Here is a 20,950-nt window from a genome sequence, read left to right on the forward strand (position 1 = left end):
GCACCCAGGTGCATAAATGTTAACAAGGTAAATTACTTGAATTTGTAAGTGATAAACGTTATTTTTATTATTTTTTTTAATAATATTTTTATAGTTAATATGCAATAATTAATTAAGTTCATATCTATGTTTTATTTATTACTGTTATAAGTAGTTCTAATAATATTTTTCAGTTTTAGGTTGTTTTTATTATTAAATTTGTTTTATTATTTGAATTCTGTTAGTCCAATAATTTCTCCTAATAATAATAATAATAATAGTTTTAGTTTTAGGTAGTACATGGTCAGTAGGATTTTAATAATGTAGACTAGTTATATTTAGACTCTAATTTATTTACACTTTATATAATATGTGTTTTTATCTAATCAGTAAAAAATATATATATTTGTTTCTGTCGAAATTCTTTGTGCTGAGATTCAGCATAGGACGGTCAATAACGCCTAGCGAAAAAGCAGATCGCAATGCATCTGATTCGGCCATGGCAACGCAAAAGTTGAGGGAGAGAAGTTGAAGAGCTGGACATTATAAAAGGAGGCCAATTCCTAAGAGAGATCATCAATTCAAGTTCGGACCAATTCCGGAGGCGAGCCGGTTCCGTTCGGCAATTGCTCTCGGCGACAAAGAGTCTGATCGACGGCGGAATTCATTCGTCGGTGGCGATTTGTCGGCAGCAACAAATTGGTGAATCGGTGGCAGTAGATTAATCTCTGGCTGCAGCGAATTACCTCCAGCATTGCAGAATATTTTGGTTCTTTTTAATCCCCTTAGTCTTTTGAAATTCGTCTCTGTAATCGTGATTGACAATTCAATTCGTTGTGTTAAATTGTGTTGCAATGGTCAAGGGTGATGATAATTACAAATCAAAAGCTTTAAGTATTATTTTAAGTGTGATGCATGCTTAGCTGGTAGTGTAGACAATTGCTTTTCCCAGGTTCTGAAGCTATAAAACTCTAATTTTATTTGCCATCTACTACGGATTAAAATGAGTTGTTAATTTCTTTATTCTAGGAACGTGATGAATATACCATGAGCATTTTGTAGTAGTTTGAGTTTTAAATTTGCCAATCACATTAAGTTTTATCCTATGTTTTTACATTGAGATTAATTGTGTTGGAGTCTAGCCAATTTTAGCATAGGTTAATCTTTTGAGAGAATTAATTGAGTAAACACCATGCCTATTAATTTTAAGCTCGGTAGGATAAATGAATGAATAGTCTGATTGTCTTATTAGATTGTTTATTTGGTTCATAACCCGGGTATTCCGTAAGTTCTTCTTTGTTTAATGGGTTTTAACTGTTCGAATAAGTATCTTAAGTACATGAACGGTTAGAATACGTGACTTAATCTGGACGCCATACGAATTAGTCAGATAATAGTTAGAACGAACCCTTAATTTGGTTGACATGTTAAACTAATCTGCAAGATAAGTAATGGTAATTGATTCATGTTCCTAGTCTTTTTCCCCTGCTTTGGTTTCGTGATTATTCAATTGTTTTTTCTAGCTTTAATCATTTTATTAGCCGCTCTCTTGTTTCACTGCTATTTTATTGTTTTCCCTGCTCGTTATTTAATTATATGCTATCTCGTTCTTGTTGGCTTTTAATAGCTTATTTCTTGTCTCAATTTTCTACATATCATTTGGTTCAGTTTTCACTATTGATATTGCATTTAGTTTTAAACGCTTTAAATTTAGTTCGTTTAATTTTAAGTTTGTAAATTGCATTATATCAATTCCCTGTGGGTTCGACCCTTGCATTTTGCACGTGCACTTGCGAGGACTATATTAAAATTGTTCATCAGTAAGTGAAAGTATTTGCGAAAATAGGTACATGAATATTAATAAGGTAAATTACTTGCACTTGTAAGTGAAAATAGATGCGAAAATAGGTGCACTTGTAAGTGAAAATAGATGCGAAAATAGGTGCACTTGTAAGTAAAAATAGGTGCACTTGTAAGTGAAAATAGGTGCACTTGTAAGTGAAACTAGGTGCACCAAAGTTCTAGTTATTTACGAAAATGCCACCGCGTTATTTTTTTAAAATTGCATCTGATTCGTTGATTTGGACACGTGGACGGCTGTGAAGCGTTCTCATTTCTTACCTGGGCGGCAGTTCGAATGGGAGTGCATCCCTATATATATATATATATGTGTGTGTGTGTGTGTGTAGGCCTGAAGGTCGAGCTTAGTTGATAAGTGCAAAAGATGCCATCTTTATAAGGTTGTTATCGGATCGTCTAGTGCACAATTCGTAGCTTTTGTGTTTGATTTGTCCCTTTATTGCGTTAGAATGCTTCATATTGCCATTGGACCCCGTTCCACAATTGGTTAATCATTTTGTAGGTAAAAAGATGGGCAAAAAGGCAGAAAATGGCTAGATTTCGAAGAAGGATTCACGAGTCGAAGTTGGAGTGCGAAATACACCATGGACGCCCAGTGGACGCCCCAGTGGACGCGCGTCCAACGCGCGTCCACCATGCGTCCACCCTTGCGTCCAACTTTTCGCTCTCTGATTCTCGCACAGCAGAACAGCAGTCTGCTGTGGACGCACAGTGGACGCGCGCGTCCAGCACGCGTCCACCAAGCAGCTCTCTGAAGTTGAAGTCTGTGCAGCAGAAACGCAGTGGACGCGTAGTGGACGCCCCAGTGGACGCGCGTCCAGCGTGCGTCCACCCGTGCGTCCAGCGCGGAAAATTGGCGGTTGGGCGAGATTTAAAAGGGGAATTGAGCCATTTTTCAGGGGATCCATCACATTTCTTTTAGATCAGTTTAGAATATTTCTCTCTCTAGGATTAGCCTAGAGAGATCTCCCCCAATTCACTCCACATTCCCAATTCACTCCACATTGCAATTCTTAAGTTTAGATTAGAATTAGAGAAGAATTCCATTGGTGCAAGATTGTGATNTGTAGTAGTTTGAGTTTTAAATTTGCCAATCACATTAAGTTTTATCCTATGTTTTTACATTGAGATTAATTGTGTTGGAGTCTAGCCAATTTTAGCATAGGTTAATCTTTTGAGAGAATTAATTGAGTAAACACCATGCCTATTAATTTTAAGCTCGGTAGGATAAATGAATGAATAGTCTGATTGTCTTATTAGATTGTTTATTTGGTTCATAACCCGGGTATTCCGTAAGTTCTTCTTTGTTTAATGGGTTTTAACTGTTCGAATAAGTATCTTAAGTACATGAACGGTTAGAATACGTGACTTAATCTGGACGCCATACGAATTAGTCAGATAATAGTTAGAACGAACCCTTAATTTGGTTGACATGTTAAACTAATCTGCAAGATAAGTAATGGTAATTGATTCATGTTCCTAGTCTTTTTCCCCTGCTTTGGTTTCGTGATTATTCAATTGTTTTTTCTAGCTTTAATCATTTTATTAGCCGCTCTCTTGTTTCACTGCTATTTTATTGTTTTCCCTGCTCGTTATTTAATTATATGCTATCTCGTTCTTGTTGGCTTTTAATAGCTTATTTCTTGTCTCAATTTTCTACATATCATTTGGTTCAGTTTTCACTATTGATATTGCATTTAGTTTTAAACGCTTTAAATTTAGTTCGTTTAATTTTAAGTTTGTAAATTGCATTATATCAATTCCCTGTGGGTTCGACCCTTGCATTTTGCACGTGCACTTGCGAGGACTATATTAAAATTGTTCATCAGTAAGTGAAAGTATTTGCGAAAATAGGTACATGAATATTAATAAGGTAAATTACTTGCACTTGTAAGTGAAAATAGATGCGAAAATAGGTGCACTTGTAAGTGAAAATAGATGCGAAAATAGGTGCACTTGTAAGTAAAAATAGGTGCACTTGTAAGTGAAAATAGGTGCACTTGTAAGTGAAACTAGGTGCACCAAAGTTCTAGTTATTTACGAAAATGCCACCGCGTTATTTTTTTAAAATTGCATCTGATTCGTTGATTTGGACACGTGGACGGCTGTGAAGCGTTCTCATTTCTTACCTGGGCGGCAGTTCGAATGGGAGTGCATCCCTATATATATATATATATGTGTGTGTGTGTGTGTGTAGGCCTGAAGGTCGAGCTTAGTTGATAAGTGCAAAAGATGCCATCTTTATAAGGTTGTTATCGGATCGTCTAGTGCACAATTCGTAGCTTTTGTGTTTGATTTGTCCCTTTATTGCGTTAGAATGCTTCATATTGCCATTGGACCCCGTTCCACAATTGGTTAATCATTTTGTAGGTAAAAAGATGGGCAAAAAGGCAGAAAATGGCTAGATTTCGAAGAAGGATTCACGAGTCGAAGTTGGAGTGCGAAATACACCATGGACGCCCAGTGGACGCCCCAGTGGACGCGCGTCCAACGCGCGTCCACCATGCGTCCACCCTTGCGTCCAACTTTTCGCTCTCTGATTCTCGCACAGCAGAACAGCAGTCTGCTGTGGACGCACAGTGGACGCGCGCGTCCAGCACGCGTCCACCAAGCAGCTCTCTGAAGTTGAAGTCTGTGCAGCAGAAACGCAGTGGACGCGTAGTGGACGCCCCAGTGGACGCGCGTCCAGCGTGCGTCCACCCGTGCGTCCAGCGCGGAAAATTGGCGGTTGGGCGAGATTTAAAAGGGGAATTGAGCCATTTTTCAGGGGATCCATCACATTTCATTTTAGATCAGTTTAGAATATTTCTCTCTCTAGGATTAGCCTAGAGAGATCTCCCCCAATTCACTCCACATTCCCAATTCACTCCACATTGCAATTCTTAGTTTAGATTAGAATTAGAGAAGAATTCCATTGTTGCAAGATTGTGATCTACATTCAATTTCAAGTTCAAGGTTTAATTTCAAGCTAAGTCTTCCTTTTAATTTCTTGTCATTACTTTTGCTTTTGCTATTTCAATTCCAAGTATGATTAGATAGATCTTTGTGGATTTGGATTGAGTAATTTTGTATTGATATGCTTGAGCTTTGAATTGATTAATTAGGTTTTGCAATTGCTTTGATTATGAGTTTGATTGTGTGAATGGTGATCTTCTTTGACTCTTGTGTGGGAATGATCAACCTATATGAGAGGTGTTTGGAGAAGGAGTCTCACCTACGAGAGTAGGGATACTCCTTAGCCTAGCCTAGCACGTTTCCTTCCCACCTTTGAGAAAAGGGGGATCGGAAGGCAAATAGCACACCATGTGTTCGATAATTTGCCTCACCTAGCCTAGTTGCCATGAGAATGGGACTATGGACTAGATGATAGGCCAATGACCACGAGAGTGGCGTTGGCATAGTTGTCTTGCCTCATTTTCATTATCTAAGTGTTGCTAGCCTAGTATCTTAGGAAATCAAGGATACCTATATGAGTTGCAATATCCAAATCCTCCTTTCCACTTAATTGTTTCCTTTGTTTGTTCCTTATTTTCCTTATGTTTCATGCACCTTTCTTACCTATGTTTGGGTTAGCTTTCAAACACTAAACACTCTTGTGCTTAATCCCCTTACCGCTTGAATTCCCTCCTTGCCATCCTTTGAGAACGATACTCGGGAACTTCTTCCCGTTTTACCACCTATTACTTTCCATCCACCGCGAAAACTACACCCTTCAAATGGCGCCGTTGCCGGGGATGGCATCGGTTTTTCAGTAGTAAGTGCCTTTGGATTGACATGAGCAAGTGTTCAAGTTAGAGAGTCTAACCCCCCCATTTACTTTCTATTTTTGCAATTTACTTTGCTTACATTTTAATCTTTTTGTCATTTCATTTGCTACTACTCTCACTTGCAACTACTTCTAGTTGCAAAACACTCTCTTGTCTTTGTGTTGATAGGTTGATCCTCTATTATGTATTCTCAAGCAAGATATCAACAAGAGGATTACTATGAAGATCAAGGAGGATATAGGCAACCAAGGGGAGGCTATAATGCTCAAGTTTCTAACCCCTATGGTTATAGAGATTATAAGGACTATGAACAACCTTACTCAAGGACATATGGATCTTCACAAGAAGAATACCAACCAAGAAGGCAACCATCAAGACCTCAATATGATGATAAGGCATATGATGAGTATGATGATCCACCACCAAGGCAAATATCAAGAACTCAATATGATGATAGAGAATATGGTGATTACCACTACTCAAGAAGAGCCCCACCACTACCTCAAAGCTACAATTCAAAATCTTACCAATCTACCCACTATGGCGAGGATGATGACTACCCTCAACAAAGAGGATTCTCTAATTCTCAATCCTACGACTCTTACCCATCCCAATCCTACTCTCCACAATCGTACACTCAAAACACACCTCCACCCAAAAAGAAATCTATTATCGAGCACATGTATGACCATTGGTTGAAACCCAAGCCAAGAGACCCAAATGACCGCTTCAAGACCATTGAGGAACACATGTTTGAAGATATGAACCGACAAGTGATTTGTTTTGCTTGTAAAGGGCCTCACTATATGTATCAATGCCAAAAGTACCCATATTGCAAGAAATGTAAGACTAACTTCCCATGTGAATGTAGGTACAAGCACCATGGGGACGAAGTTGATCAAGAGTGCAACCACTATGAGAATGATGAGTACATGATGCAACCATATGAGGAGGAAAACATGGAAGACATGAAGAACAAAATGTTGGCAAGGATAGAAGAGTTAAAGCAAGAAATGGCCAATATTAGGGAAGGGTGGAAGCAAGAATATGAGAATGTTGAGGAAAAGGAGAGTGATGGTGATGTGGAGATAGTGTGGGAAGAGGAAAAGTCATGTGGTGACACTATTGAGCTTGCATGTGGTAAGACACATGACCCTATTAGTGTTAGCACTACTCTTGGTGATAAAATTTCTAAATCTTGGGCCAACATGTGTGATGAGAATGATGATTGTGATGATATTGGTGTGCCTATTCATTTTGATAATGCTAATATTGATTGTGTTGATAATGGAGTTGAAAAAGTGGTAGATATGCCTAGTGAAAATAATTGCATAATTGAAGATGTTGATAATGAGGTCAATTTTCTTAACCCTTATGACTTTAATGATAGTGATTCATTTGACTCCTTCGATGATGATGATGAAAATTGTGTTGATACTTGTGAAAATAATTCTTTCAATTCTAATGATAATGATGGCCTTGAGTTGTTTACTTTTGATGATAATTCTTTGTTAAATGAACATGTTGGTGAATTGCATGATATGCTTTGTAATGTTGATGATGAATTGAATGTTGATGCTAGTTTGCTTGATTTAAATGATGTTGAATTTGACACTTTCCATGATAATTACCTTGATGATGCTATATATATTCATGATTTGCTTGGTGAAGAAAAGGAGGAAACGGATGGAGATTTAAGGGATGTGTTGTTAAGTAGTGAAAAAGAGGAGGAGAAGGAAAATGTGACTATAGAAAAGGAAAATAAAGAAGAAAATTTTGAAAATAAGAATGTGTTGTTTGAGGAAGTTCATTGCAAAATCATAGAAGAGGAAAAGAAAAAGACAAGTGATGAGAGTGTTAGGGAGGAAGTTGAGGAGAAAGTGAGAAATGATGAAAAGGAGTTTGGTGAAAAGAAGAAAAATGAAAAAAGAGGTAAGGTTGAAGATAATAGCATACTCATGGACATGGATAGTTGTCAACTTTGGGAAGAGAGTATGCTATGTAGAAAATTAAAGGAGTTTGTCAATGCCCGGCACTTGAGGGCATATCGTGAGGAAAGAGTGGATGGGGCAAAAGGACTTGTCCCCGTCCAATTTGGTCGTAGCATTTTTAGGTACAAGCAAATACCCGGAGTATTCCGGGGTTATCGATCCACAGGGAAGCGGGGTATTAAGCACTAGTTACTAATTAATTCACGAGAAGCTATTCCTACGTTAACAATGGGTATTTATCTAAAATTATGAAAACAAAATAAATGAAGCAAGGCAAACGGACTTTTATATACAAGAGATTAAGAGCGGGATTTTTGGTTGTCAAGTGTTAATCACCTAGTGCCAATCTAAAGTGAAATAACAATTCGAGTTCAACAAGTGTGGATGATTGCAATCTAAAAGGGAAAGATTACTCTCGTAATTCAAACCCAAAATAAGGTAATTGGAATACTCACTCTCGTGAGCTATTCACAACGTATAAGCAAGAACAAACAATAAATGGAATACCCACTCTCGTGGGCTATTCACAATTGGAATACTCACTCTCGTGAGCTATTCACAATAAATCCCTTAATCAACATGTCCTCTCTCGAGGTACAAGAATCAAGTGCAATTGTGGGTGCTCTAATTCATAGACAAATTTAGCAATGAAACAAGTAATTAGGATCCTTAACTACAAGCATCAAGAAATTAAGCCACAATTACAACACAAGTAATAAACCCAAATAGATATTTCATTCAAGCAATTAAAGAACTAGGCACATAGGTTCATAAACACTTATCAATCCAAAAATCCCAAAGGAAAGCTTAGCCTATCATGGCTAAGATAAATTCAACAAATATACAATAAAGCTTTAAAATAGAAAAGAGAGGAAGAAATTCTCCCGAATGATGCCTCCAAGCTCTTCTCTTCTCTTGTTGTTGCTTCAAATCTTCTTCCTTGCTCTCATTTTTGGTCCAAATCCGCAGCCAAGCTTAGGGTTTGAAGAGAAAATGATGCTTTTATAGTGGGTGGAGAATGGAGGGAAAAAATGACAATTTTTAGAAGTTTAGAATCGCAGATCTGCGACATTCGACGCGTCGAATCCAACATTCGACGCGTCGAATCTTTACAGCGCCGAAACGAGGCTATTCTGCCTCATTTTTGGGATTTTCGACGCGTCGAAAGTTGAGTTCGACGCGTCGAAAATTCCTGTGACGCAGTTCCGACTTGCATCCTGATTTTGACCCTTTTCCCTTTCGAATTACACTTTGATGTCTTCATAAGAGTTGTAGCCCTTGAAGTCTTCTTTCCAATGGTTTAAGAATCACCTCATTTGGATATTTCTAGGCTGAGATATGGTCCAATTACCGAGGTGTCGCCATATTTAGCATAGATTACAACTCTTTGATCTTTTGACCATTTTCCCTTTCAATCTACACTTTGATGTCTTTAAAAGAGTTGTAGCCCTTGAAGTCTTCTTTCCAATGGCTCAAGAATCATCTCATGTAGATATTCATAGGAAGAGATATGGTCCGATTACCAAGATGTCGCCATGGTAGCGGGAATTACAACTCTTTGGCTCCTTTGGATTGGCTTTTGTTCACAAATGGTTCTAATGCACTTCTAAACACATCAAAAACATCTAAACCAAGCATTATACCATTTTAAATATGAAAACATGGAAATAAGCATTGGACACAACATTTTATCACACAATTGACTATAAAACCTAAATAAAAACACAAGTAAAATAGGTACAAATGAGAGTGTATCAATAGCATACTCATGGACATGGATAGTTGTCAACTTTGGGAAGAGAGTATGCTATGTAGAAAATTAAAGGAGTTTGTCAATGCCCGGCACTTGAGGGCATATCGTGAGGAAAGAGTGGATGGGGCAAAAGGACTTGTCCCCGTCCAAGTGTGTTGGAATGAAGGTTTGAAAGTTGCGTCGGGCTACGGACGTTAAACGGAGCGCTTCTCGGGAGGCAACCCGAGGTTATCTTACATTTTTATGCATTTTGTTTTTGTTGTTTACTTTCGCTTTCAATAAGTTTTGCATTGATGGAAATTGAATTCTCTAATATGGTTTGTAGTATTGCAATGTGTTTGTTGATGATGTAGGGAAATTGATATATGGCTCAACGCTAAGAGGTTATGCCTTTCCCACCATGATTAAAGGCAATGCACTTAAAGTGAGCTAAGGGGAGTCTCTTTATCTCCCTTACCTATTTTCATTGCCTATATGCTTGCCTTTTAAAGTGTGGAAAGAGAAGCACCTTTGTGCTTGAAGACTTTGATGTGCAAAAGTATTGCTTGACTTAGAATGTTGGATATGTTCGAAATGAATACATTGTTTAATCTATTTTGGGAAAATGTGGGTTTTGAATGAACCCTTGTTTCTCAATTAGGACTAGCCCGTGGAAGAAAATTCTTATACTTTTGTTTAAATTTGACGAATTGGTGCTTGATTGTGTGATATTCACCGCTCATTTAACCCGGACCATAGTCAAGGAGGTAACGAAGTGGGAGTGTGCACCTATCAAACCTAGTAATATAATGCTTACTAAGCCCGGAATTGAACCTAATTTTCTTTGTTTTGCTCTCCCGAAGGTGTAGTGTGGGGTTGTGAAGGTGATGCTTTACTATAAGTTGTTCAAAAGAGCCCAATGAGGCCAAAAACCCCAAAAGAGCCCAATGTGGCCACCTTAGGATATGAAAAAGATGAACCGTCTCGCTAGGGCAAGTTAGGGGCAACCATCGCACTGTCTTCGAAAAAGCGTGGAGATCCACGTGAAGTCGGTTGCCCCGATACGAGGTCTTGGGAGATGAGAAAATTGAAGAGAGCCATTCCGCTGAGATTCGGGCACCCATTGCACCGTCTTCGAAAAAGCATGGATATCCATGTGAAGTCGGGTAGCCCGATGAGGTTATCTTGGGGAATGAGAAAAGGAGAGATCTATCACGTTGGGACCGGGCACCCATTGCACAGTTCTCGAAAAAGCATGGAGCTCCATGTGAGATCGGGTAGCCCGATGGTCGGTCTTGAGGGGTTGTAGATAACCTTAAAGCCTTTTTGTTTATCACGCTAGAATCTAGGGGGCTTGAGGTTATAAGGGTGGTCTAATAGGTTTGGTTTGTGCACATCGGTCCCACTAGTTGGCTCGACTAGTGGCCCGCTTTAAATGGTTGGTGAACCCTTTATTGGATTGCATGCTTGACTCGTATGACAATTGGAAGTAATCTAAATGCTTTATTTTTACCAAAGGATTTTTGTTCTTGGGATAGTCGTTATTGAGAATCGAAGGATTGTTTAAGAACACATTTTCATGATAGCTTAAGGAATGTATTGATTTCAAATGTATGCATCATTCTTGTGTCTTAGCTTGCTTGAATATCAAAGTTGTGGCATCTTTTTCACTTATGTGTGCTTGATTCAATGATAGCTTGCTTGAGGACAAGCAAGGTTTAAAGTGTGGAAAGTTTGATAAGTGCAAAAGATGCCATCTTTATAAGGTTGTTATCGGATCGTCTAGTGCACAATTCGTAGCTTTTGTGTTTGATTTGTCCCTTTATTGCGTTAGAATGCTTCATATTGCCATTGGACCCCGTTCCACACTTGGTTAATCATTTTGTAGGTAAAAAGATGGGCAAAAAGGCAGAAAATGGCTAGATTTCGAAGAAGGATTCACGAGTCGAAGTTGGAGTGCGAAATACACCATGGACGCCCAGTGGACGCNGACTCTTGTGTAGGGGTGATCAACCTATATGAGAGGTGTTTGGAGAAGGAGTTTCATCTATGAGAGTAGAGTTACTCCTTAGCCTAGCCTAGCACGTTTCTTTCCCACCTTTGAGAAAAGGGGGATCGGAAGGCAAATAGCACACCATGTGTTCGATAATTTGCCTCACCTAGCCTAGTTGCCATGAGAATGGGACTATGGACTAGATGATAGGCCAATGACCACGAGAGTGGCGTTGGCATAGTTGTCTTGCCTCATTTTCATTCTCTAAGTGTTGCTAGCCTAATATCGTAGGAAATCAAGGATACCTATATGAGTTGCAAGGTCCAAATCCTCCTTTCCAATTGATTGTTTCCTTTGTGTGTTCCTTATTTTCCTTATGTTTCATGCATCTTTCTTACCTATGTTTGGGTTAGCTTTCAAACACTAAACACTCTTGTGCTTAATCCCCTTACCGCTTGAATTCCCTCCTTGCCATCCTTTGAGAACGATACTCGGGAACTTCTTCCCGTTTTACCACCTATTACTTTCCATCCACCGCGAAAACTACACCCTTCATTAGTATATATATAGGTCTAACCTGTTAGTTAGGTTTTTGAAATTGGCCGCCTTTTTACTAAACGAATAACACCTAACTAGGTTTTAATTAGGTCCGAACATAGGCTACAAGAGACCTGACCTATTACCACCCCTAACGTCCACTTATGCTAACCAAGTTGGTTATATGCTGTGAATTTTTAGCCGTAGCTGATATGCATTTCTTGTGATCTACTGCCCGCAGATTACAGCAAATACCTTCCACTGTACAAAGCTTCACTGCAAGGAAACTGGGAGGAAGCGAACAAAATCTTCAACCAACATAGCAGTGCAATCCAAGCTCCTCTGGACAACTCCTTAGAAACCTCATTGCACGTTGCTGCTAATTGAATTCCCCATCCAATTAGCAGCTGAGAATACTCGCAACAGCAAGGACGTCATTCTCTTTTTCCTTAGTGTCACCTAGGATGATCGCCAACCTAATCCATATACTGGCCCAATTGGTGCGGTTATTCTTGTTAACTTAATCGGATTGAAATTCTATGGTAGGTAATCCATCCATTGCATGCATCTTCGTTCATATGCGTGCACTCTATTATATAGGGAAGATTCAAATCAAAACATCAAAACATCCTCTCTTTAAAAAGTGTGCACACATTCACATTCTCCACCTTCAGAAATCAAAAACTAGAATCTTATCATTATAGTAATGCAACAATAATAATAGGACTAAATGTGGATGTTCTGATAAAAAAATGACTAAAACTGGACTGTCACCTATAAATCTACTACAAAAAATGAAATTAACTCTTTTAAAAAATTATAAAAAGAACTCCGATCTTAAAAGTTTTTAAAATTTATAAAATTGACCCTATTTTTTTTTTTTACTAAACACTCAACCATTGATGAATCCTAGTATACGGTTGAGATTAGTCCTCACTTTTTACAAGAGGGCTCGGTTCTTATTTTATCTGCTCATATTTATTTATTTATAGGGAAAATGACACTTTTTCCCCCTATGTTATGTGCATACAGCACTTTTTCCCCCTGTATTATTAAAGTGGCATTTTTTCCCCCTGAAATGTTAAATTGACATTTTTATCCTTAAGAATAATTATTTCATTTATTTTTCTTCTCCAACAAATTATTACTTATATGTATGGATGATTACGATTCGGTTCGNGACTCTTGTGTAGGGGTGATCAACCTATATGAGAGGTGTTTGGAGAAGGAGTTTCATCTATGAGAGTAGAGTTACTCCTTAGCCTAGCCTAGCACGTTTCTTTCCCACCTTTGAGAAAAGGGGGATCGGAAGGCAAATAGCACACCATGTGTTCGATAATTTGCCTCACCTAGCCTAGTTGCCATGAGAATGGGACTATGGACTAGATGATAGGCCAATGACCACGAGAGTGGCGTTGGCATAGTTGTCTTGCCTCATTTTCATTCTCTAAGTGTTGCTAGCCTAATATCGTAGGAAATCAAGGATACCTATATGAGTTGCAAGGTCCAAATCCTCCTTTCCAATTGATTGTTTCCTTTGTGTGTTCCTTATTTTCCTTATGTTTCATGCATCTTTCTTACCTATGTTTGGGTTAGCTTTCAAACACTAAACACTCTTGTGCTTAATCCCCTTACCGCTTGAATTCCCTCCTTGCCATCCTTTGAGAACGATACTCGGGAACTTCTTCCCGTTTTACCACCTATTACTTTCCATCCACCGCGAAAACTACACCCTTCATTAGTATATATATAGGTCTAACCTGTTAGTTAGGTTTTTGAAATTGGCCGCCTTTTTACTAAACGAATAACACCTAACTAGGTTTTAATTAGGTCCGAACATAGGCTACAAGAGACCTGACCTATTACCACCCCTAACGTCCACTTATGCTAACCAAGTTGGTTATATGCTGTGAATTTTTAGCCGTAGCTGATATGCATTTCTTGTGATCTACTGCCCGCAGATTACAGCAAATACCTTCCACTGTACAAAGCTTCACTGCAAGGAAACTGGGAGGAAGCGAACAAAATCTTCAACCAACATAGCAGTGCAATCCAAGCTCCTCTGGACAACTCCTTAGAAACCTCATTGCACGTTGCTGCTAATTGAATTCCCCATCCAATTAGCAGCTGAGAATACTCGCAACAGCAAGGACGTCATTCTCTTTTTCCTTAGTGTCACCTAGGATGATCGCCAACCTAATCCATATACTGGCCCAATTGGTGCGGTTATTCTTGTTAACTTAATCGGATTGAAATTCTATGGTAGGTAATCCATCCATTGCATGCATCTTCGTTCATATGCGTGCACTCTATTATATAGGGAAGATTCAAATCAAAACATCAAAACATCCTCTCTTTAAAAAGTGTGCACACATTCACATTCTCCACCTTCAGAAATCAAAAACTAGAATCTTATCATTATAGTAATGCAACAATAATAATAGGACTAAATGTGGATGTTCTGATAAAAAAATGACTAAAACTGGACTGTCACCTATAAATCTACTACAAAAAATGAAATTAACTCTTTTAAAAAATTATAAAAAGAACTCCGATCTTAAAAGTTTTTAAAATTTATAAAATTGACCCTATTTTTTTTTTTTACTAAACACTCAACCATTGATGAATCCTAGTATACGGTTGAGATTAGTCCTCACTTTTTACAAGAGGGCTCGGTTCTTATTTTATCTGCTCATATTTATTTATTTATAGGGAAAATGACACTTTTTCCCCCTATGTTATGTGCATACAGCACTTTTTCCCCCTGTATTATTAAAGTGGCATTTTTTCCCCCTGAAATGTTAAATTGACATTTTTATCCTTAAGAATAATTATTTCATTTATTTTTCTTCTCCAACAAATTATTACTTATATGTATGGATGATTACGATTCGGTTCGAACCTAACCAAACACTATAGCAATCATACCGAAATAGTATGAACGGTTCTGGTTACGATTCAGAACCGAAAAAATAAAATTAAATAATTGTTGAACCGTAAACCTGAATTGAACCACAGTCATATATAGTGAAAATGATCAAACACTTATTTTGATAAATCGGTACGGTTCGGTTCTAATTTTCGATTTTGAACCGCCAATCAAAACTTATTTATTTATTTATGGGAAAATGTACAAATAAGCCATTGAACTATTTGGGAATTAGCAATTAAGCCATCGAACTCGAATAAGCTTCAAATAAGCCATTGAACTTAGGAAAACTTAGCAATTAAGCCATCGAACTCGAATAAGCTTCAAATAAGCCACTGAACTCAGGAAAACTAAGCAATTAAGCCACTGAACCAAAAAAAAAATAACAATTAACATTTTTAACAGGCCATTTGTCTATTCTAGCCACCGGCAACGACTTTTCCGGTGACCGGCACAAACTTCCGGCGGCGACGGTCACAAGAAAAGTTGTCGCCGGTGGCCGGAATAGGCAAATGACCTGTAAAAAATGTTAATTTTTATTTTTTTTTTCCGATTTAGTGGCTTAATTGCTTTGTTTTTCTAAGTTCGGTGGCTTATTTGGAGCTTATTTGAGTTCGATGGCTTAATTGCTAATTCCTAAATAGTTCGATTGCTTATTTGTACATTTTCCCTTTATTTATTTATTTTTATAATTTTATTTCTTATTTAAAAATAGTCTAAATTCAACCATTATTTTATTTTATTTTTTTCGATTCTGAATCGTAACTGTAACCGTCCATACTATTTAAGTTCAATTGCTACAGTGCTCGATTAGATTCGTATTGAACCATGATATTCCATACATATTAGTAATAATTGGTTAGAGAATAAAAATAAATGAAATAGTTATTTTTAAGGGCAAAAATGTCAATTTAACATTATAGGGGAAAAATTACCACTTTTAAAATAACTGAGGGGGAAAAACTGCCACTCTAATAACTCAGGGGAAAAAAGTGTTATATGCACATATCATAGAGGGAAAAAGTGTCATTTTCCCTTATTTATATGGTTCACATAAATCTGGTTCGTTGGAGATAAAATGTTGAAAATCAATGAAAAAAAGAAAAAAATGTGATGATATTTTTGTAATTACGATTGTACATTTGAAAATTTTTGATAGTGCATTAAGAAATATTTGAAACTGCATTTGAATATGTTTTAAGTGCACGTAAGGTACTACCTAATTCTTATTACCATCTTTCTCTATGTCATCACAAGAGTTTTAAATGCACTTTCAATTGTGCACAGAAAGCATTACTTGATTCTCACTACCTTCGTCATATGTGTCATCACAAGACTTTCTAAATGTTTTTTTAAAAGTTACAAAAATGTCACGCCATTTTTTTTTATTTTTCATTAATTTTCAGCCTCTGTTCATCTTTAGATGAACGGATCAAGTTTGTCTACATTCGACCCCATGCGTGCACACATTTGATAATATTTAAATGTGACTGCGCATTCCCGTGCAGCCGGTACGTAATACACCACTATGTATACAAATATACACCAATCAATGTTAGAAATACATACACAAAAATACCAAAAAACACACCACACACCAAAATAATGCACCATAACTTTTCTGCCCCTAATGGTGCATTTCCTAACACTGTGTGGTGTATATTTGCATACCTGTGGTATGTTTTTTGGTGATGCATACCTGCATATTTGTGTGCTGCATTTTCTAACATTGAGTGGTGTATATCTGTATAAATAGTGGTGCACCCGCATTGACCGCACGTTAAGATGCGGGCATACCTGATTATGACTATATATATATATATATATATATATATATATATATATATATATATATATTTATTTATTTATTTATTTATTTATTTATTGTGGTTAAAATTTTCAACAATAAATAAATATATATATAAATAAATATATGATTTGCAGGACCGCCTCAGATACGATCTCCGTCAACATGGCGGTGCAGTTCTATGATTTGCAGGACCGCCTCAGGTACGATCAGCCCAGCAAGGCGATGGGAATTTACTAATTGTGGTCGTCAACAAATAATACTCTGTTATTATTACATATAATGCAAAAGGTACAATGTTTTTGCATATACAAATTGGATTAAAAATATTTTTAAAAAATATGTGGGATGCAGATACAAGCATGGTATACTCCAGACAGAAGATTAACCATTTCAACATTAATTTTATCATTATGATTTTTTGTCTGCTTTTTTATCCTTTAAAGCTTTGAGAGCTGGGAATTGAAGAAGCAGCCACAATGCCAGGTGGGGCTTTTGTCGGCAACGGCAGGGTGGGCAAGGCGAGGGCGGAGCAGTACCAAGGAACTTGTTATGTCGTGGTTGCGTGCATAGTCGCTGATGAGTGTAGTTTTCGCGGTGGATGGAAAGAAGTAGGTGTTCAAACGGGAAGAAGTTCCCGAGTATCGTTCTCAAAGGACGGCAAGGAGGGAATTTGAACGGTAAGGGGAAAGGAGGATTTGGATCTTGCAACTCATATAGGTATCCTTGATTTCCTAAGATATTAGGTTAGCAACACGGAGATAATGAAAATGAGACAAGGTCACCAACACCACCGCCACTCTCGTGGTCAATGGACTCACTCCTTAGACCGTAATGTCATCCTTGTGATCATTAGGCTAGGAGAGGCATTTTGTCAAACACGTTATGTGCCTCTTATCTTCCACTTCTCCCTTTTCTCAAAGGTAAGAGAGAAATGTGCTAGGCTAGGCTAAGGAGTAACTCTACTCTCGTAGATGAGACTCCTTCTCCAAACACCTCTCATATAGGTTTATCACCCCTACACAAGAGTCAAAGTGGATCACCACTCACACAATTAAACTCATAATCAAGCAATTGCAAAACCTAATTGATCAATTCAAAGCTCAAGAATATCCATACAACATTGCTCAATCCAAATCCACAAAGATCTATCTAATCATACTTGGAATTGAAATAGCAAAATGTAAAAGTAATGACAAGAAATTGAAAGGAAAACTTAGCTAGTAATTGAACTTTGAACTTGAACTTGAATGTTGATCTCAATCTTGCAACAATGGAATTCTTCTCTAATTCTAATCTAAACCTATGAATTGCAATGTGGAGTGAATTGGGAATGTGGAGTGAATTGGGGGAGATCTCTCTAGGCTAATCCTAGAGAGAGAAATATTCTAAACTGATCTAAAATTGAAATGTGAAGGATCCCCTGCAAAATGGCTCAATTCCCCTTTTAAATCTCGCCCAACAACTAAAATTTCCGCGATGGACGCACGCTGGACGCGCGTCCATTGCACGTCCACTGCACGTCCACGGTGTTTCTGCTGCACAGACTTCAACTTCAGAGAGCTGTTTGGTGGACGCGTGTTGGACGCGCGCGTCCACTGCGCGTCCATAGCAGACTTTTGCTCTGATTTCCAAACTTCTGCGGGCATAAAATTGAACGCCACCTTGGACGCGCGTCCATGGTGGCGTCCAAGGGCTATTTTGCACTCCAACTTCGACTCGTGAATCCTTCTCCGAAATTCATGCCGTTTTCCACCTTTTTGCACATCTTTTTACCTACAAAACAATTAACAAAGCGTGGAACGGGGCTCAATGACAATAACAAGCATTCTAACGCAATAAAGGGGCAAATCAATGACAATAACAAGCATTCTAACGCAATAAAGGGGCAAATCAATCATAAAAGCCGTCAATTGAACGCAATAAAGGGGCAAATCAATCATAAAAGCCGTCAATTGTGCACAAGACGATCCTAGAATGACCTTATAAATGTGGCGTCTTTTGCACTTATCAGTCGCCGCCGTCAACGGTTCTTTGTTTGAATTTTTGGCTATTCTCCTCTGCGAGACTGCGTCTAAATGCGTAATACGTATACGGGAGAAGAAGCCTAGCTAATAAAAAGACCATTTTAGCCCCTAACTAACTGAAGTTAAACGGAAGGACCATTGCTGAAACAAATTTAAAAGCCAAGTGTTTTTTTCGTCCAAATTAAAAGGTGAGGACCAATTTTGAAAAATCAGAATAGTCAGAGGACCATTACTGGAATTAACTCTATAATAAATGACTAATCACCCAGAGCACCAGCATCTACGCACGCATGCAAGCATATGACCGGTAATTTAACAATTACAATTTCATCTTTTAAACAAATATTTGACTAGAGTAACGTTTTTGGCAACCATCCCATGTGTCTTGCATGTGTTCCATAACCATTATAGAATCTCCAAAAAGGTTATAGTCTTTAGCATTGTCATAAACCATCCACCTAAAGAAACAATCCATTCCCCATCTTCGAAGTTGTGAACAACAAATCGGAGAGGGTAATTCAAATGGAGTTGGGGTGTAACCTGGAAGTTCGGTGGAACCTAGTTGGATATGTTTTAGAATTTGTTCCCTACATTTATCACAAGGTGGTTGATTGTTTGAACACATGGGTAATTCTTGTACACTTTCAAGAACTCCAGGATCTTCTGCATCAATTATAGCATATGAGAGTTTAATTTGTGCTGTTGTTATTAACAAGCCTAATACAAAATAAATGTTAAATATTTGCATTATATTGCTTCTTTCTCTTTTTCCTTTTCTTAATATTTGCATTATATTGCTTCTTTCTCTTTTTCCTTTTCTTATTATTTGCATTATATTGCTTCTTTCTCTTTTTCCTTTTCTTATTCTTTTACGTACTTTTCATTGATAGATGTTTAGTGGATTGGTATATATATATATATATATATATATATATATATATATANATATATATATATATATATATATATATATATATATATATATATATATATATATATATATATATATATTTATATACATTTTAATGTTAGTAATAACAATTCTAAGAACATGCATCATGCATTTTAATAATTATGATGCGTTATTACTATTATTATAAATAATATGAAAAATAATAAATTAAATTGAATACGTTATTGTTAATTAAGATGCAGGTGTGTGTGTTTTCTTTAATAAATTAATAACAACTTAAATGTATACATACACAGTACACCACAAAATTATGCAATTAAAATAATAATAAACTATTTTGGTTGGCATGAATGGTCGTGCACTCTCGTCTGAGTATGGTACGGGCTTAAAGTTGTTTTCTACAATTAGGACATGCTCAGGACACCTTGTAGTTTGACCAAATAATAATAATAACTTTCTAACCTTTTTTCGTACATGTCTTAAAACTAAAAATTGGAGATGAATAAAAACCATTAATTAATAATTAATTGAATGAATTCTTACTATGATGATATATACTAAACATTACATGTGTAATTTTTAACAGTAAAAATCATAGCAATGGAAACCAATTTCTATCCCACTTTGAAGGCTTGACCAAAATACAGGAATTCCTCTTAAATGATATCCCCTCTATCCCACTATAAATTAAGGAATATTTAAAATTTCTATATTAACTACTTTCTTGTAATTTTCTTGCATAGTTTCTTCAGTATATATACTTTTTAACTTCCAAGCATTTTTATATCTTTTTGTTTAACCAGGAATAAAAAACTGCTTTGCCTGAATCATGCACTACAAGATTAAGTGCAGAATTGGTAATCCTCAACTTTTATGCCATCATAGTTTAATGCCCATGCAATACTTTCGAATAACTTAAAAAAAAAAAAAAAAAAAAAAAAAAAAAAAAAAAAGCTTAATCTCTTCTTACTTTTTGCAGTGTTTATTCCCACCAAACTTGTGGGCTGACACTCAAACTCCTATTTTCTTCTTAATGTTGACATTTGATCAAATTGAGGTTTGATCTTTTTCCCCCACCCAAAGCTAAATGAGTTATGATTTATTAAAAATAACTTATAAATGAGTAGTTTAATTACTTTGTTTTAGTACCATATTCCCTCTATGGTTCAAGTCTCGCCAAAGAAGTCGAGTGTTAAACTATTAATCCATATATTCACGAGTGTTTACTTTTGCTTTTTCAATTTAATGGTATAATTTAGTGTAATTTATTATTAAAAATGACATATATATTTAGTATTAATAATTTTATAATTATATTGATGCTATTCACGTTTCAAAAGAACGTGTCATGTTTTCTTAGTCAAATGTACTAATCTAATTCTAAATTATTTAATATATTTTTTCATATTGCAGAT

This window comes from Ipomoea triloba, chromosome 3, assembly GCF_003576645.1.
Source record: "Ipomoea triloba cultivar NCNSP0323 chromosome 3, ASM357664v1".
Taxonomy (NCBI): domain Eukaryota; kingdom Viridiplantae; phylum Streptophyta; class Magnoliopsida; order Solanales; family Convolvulaceae; genus Ipomoea; species Ipomoea triloba.